This window comes from Lolium perenne, chromosome 3, assembly GCF_019359855.2.
Source record: "Lolium perenne isolate Kyuss_39 chromosome 3, Kyuss_2.0, whole genome shotgun sequence".
NCBI classification, from domain to species: domain Eukaryota; kingdom Viridiplantae; phylum Streptophyta; class Magnoliopsida; order Poales; family Poaceae; genus Lolium; species Lolium perenne.
In genome coordinates, this window is record NC_067246.2 from 246,951,631 (window position 1) to 246,955,015 (window position 3,385).

The window sequence follows — 3,385 nt, forward strand, 5'->3', positions numbered from 1 at the left end:
ACCCTCTAATGAGTTGTTTCGAGTTTGGTGTGGAGGAAGTTTTCAAGGATCAAGAGAGGGAAATGATGCAATAAGATCAAGAGGAGTGAAAGCTCTAAGCTTGGGGATGCCCCGGTGGTTCACCCCTACATATTTTAAGAAGACTCAAGCGTCTAAGCTTCGGGATGCCCAAGGCATCCCCTTCTTCATCGACAACATCATCAGGTTCCTCCCCTGAAACTATATTTTTATTCAGTCACATCTTATGTACTTTGCTTGGAGCGTCTGTTTGTTTTTGTTTTTGTTTTTGTTTGAATAAAATGGATCCTAGCATTCATTGTGTGGGAGAGAGACACGCTCCGCTGTTGCATATGGACAAATATGTCCTTAGGCTTTACTCATAGTATTCATGGCGAAGGTTGAATCTTCTTCGTTAAATTGTTATATGGTTGGAATCGGGAAATGCTACATGTAGTAATTCTAAAATGTCTTGAATAATTTGATACTTGGCAATTGTTGTGCTCATGTTTAAGCTCTTGCATCATATACTTTGCACCCGTTAATGAAGAAACACCTAGAGCTTGCTAAAATTTGGTTTGCATATTTGGTCTCTCTAAAGTCTAGATAATTTCTAGTATTGAGTTTTGAACAACAAGGAAGACGGTGTAGAGTCTTATAATGTTTACAATATGTCTTTTATGTGAGTTTTGCTGCACCGGTTCATCCTTGTGTTTGTTTCAAATAACCTTGCTAGCCTAAACCTTGTATCGAGAGGGAATACTTCTCATGCATCCAAAATCCTTGAGCCAACCACTATGCCATTTGTGTCCACCATACCTACCTACTACATGGTATTTCTCCGCCATTCCAAAGTAAATTGCTTGAGTGCTACCTTTAAATTTCCATCATTCGCCTTGCAATATATAGCTCATGGGACAAAATAGCCTTAAAAACTATTGTGGTATTGAATATGTACTTATGCACTTTATCTCTTATTAAGTTTCTTGTTGCGCGATAACCATGTTCCTGGGGACGCCATCAACTACTCTTTGTTGAATATCATGTGAGTTGCTATGCATGTCCGTCTTGTCTGAAGTAAGGGAGATCTACCACTTAATGGTTAGAGCATGCATATTGTTAGAGAAGAACATTGGGCCGCTAACTAAAGCCATGAATCATGGTGGAAGTTTCAGTTTTGGACATATATCCTCAATCTCATATGAGAACACTAATTGTTGCTACATGCTTATGCATTAAAGAGGAGTCCATTATCTGTTGTCCATGTTGTCCCGGTATGGATGTCTAAGTTGAGAATAATCAAAAGCGAGAAATCCAAAATGCGAGCTTTCTCCTTAGACCTTTGTACAGGCGGCATGGAGGTACCCCTTTGTGACACTTGGTTAAAACATGTGTATTGCGATGATCCCGGTAGTCCAAGCTAATTAGGACAAGGTGCGGGCACTATTAGTATACTATGCATGAGGCTTGCAACTTGTAAGATATAATTTACATGATACATATGCTTTATTACTACCGTTGAAAAAATTGTTTCATGTTTTCAAACTAAAAGCTCTAGCACAAATATAGCAATCGATGCTTTCCTCTTTGAAGGACCCTTCTTTTACTTTTATGTTGAGTCAGTTCACCTATTTCTCTCCACCTCAAGAAGCAAACACTTGTGTGAACTGTGCATTGATTTCTACATACTTGCATATTGCACTTATTATATTACTCTATGTTGACAATATCCATGAGATATACATGTTATAAGTTGAAAGCAACCGCTGAAACTTAATCTTCTTTTGTGTTGCTTCAATACCTTTACTTTAATTTATTGCTTTATGAGTTAACTCTTATGCAAGACTTATTGATGCTTGTCTTGAAGTACTATTCATGAAAAGTCTTTGCTTTATGATTCATTTGTTTACTCATGTCATTACCATTGTTTTGATCGCTGCATTCATTACATATGCTTACAATAGTATGATCAAGGTTATGATGGCATGTCACTCCAGAAATTATCTTTGTTATTGTTTACCTGCTCGGGACGAGCAGGAACTAAGCTTGGGGATGCTGATACGTCTCCGACGTATCGATAATTTCTTATGTTCCATGCCACATTATTGATGATATCTACATGTTTTATACACATTATATGTCGTATTTATGCATTTTCCGGCACTAACCTATTAACGAGATGCCGAAGAGCCAGTTGCTGTTTTCTGCTGTTTTTGGTTTCAGAAATCCTAGTAAAGAAATATTCTCGGAATTGGACGAAATCAACGCCCAGGGTCCTATTTTTGCACGAAGCTTCCAGAAGACCGAAGGGGAAAGGAAGTGGGGCCACGAGGCGCCGCCACAACAGGGCGGCACGGCCTAGGTCTTGGCCGCGCGGCCCTGGTGTGTGGGGCCCTCGTGTGGCCCCCCGCGTTGCCCTTCTGCCTACTTAAAGCCTTCGTCGCGAAACCCCCAGTACCGAGAGCCACGATACGGAAAACCTTACTGAGACGCCGCCGCCGCCAATCCCATCTCGGGGGATTCTGGAGATCACCTCCGGCACCCTGCCGGAGAGGGGAATCATCTCCCGGAGGACTCTTCATCGCCATGATCGCCTCCGGAGTGATGAGTGAGTAGTTCACCCCTGGACTATGGGTCCATAGCAGTAGCTAGATGGTTGTCTTCTCCTCATGTGCTTCATTGTTGGATCTTGTGAGCTACCTAACATGATCAAGATCATCTATCTGTAATGCTATATGTTGTGTTTGTCGGGATCCGATGGATAGAGAATACTATGTTATATTAATTATCAATCTATTACCTATGTGTTGTTTATGAACTTGCATGCTCTCCGTTATTAGTAGAGGCTCTGGCCAAGTTTTTGCTCTTAACTCCAAGAGGGAGTATTTATGCTCGATAGTGGGTTCATGCCTCCATTAAATGCAGGACGGTGACGAGAAAGTTCTAAGGTTGTGGATGTGCTGTTGCCACTAGGGATAAAACATTGATGCTATGTCCGAGGATGTAGTTATTGATTACATTACGCACCATACTTAATGCAATTGTCTGTTGTTTTGCAACTTAATACCGGAAGGGGTTCGGATGATAACCTGAAGGTGGACTTTTTAGGCATAGATGCATGCTGGATAGCGGTCTATGTACTTTGTCATAATGCCCAATTAAATCTCACAATACTTATCATATCATGTATGTGCATTGTCATGCCCTCTTTATTTGTCAATTGCTGTTGGGGGGATAACCCCCGGTATGCCAAAGGCATGCCAAACCGGATGCTTTAAGCCATCAAGATACCGGTTTAATGTTCTTACCGGAAGCCTAGTAGGAATCCGGGAGAGCAAGGCTAAGCCGGTACCCCCAAAGGGGTATGCCGGAAACCGGTATAGAAGAT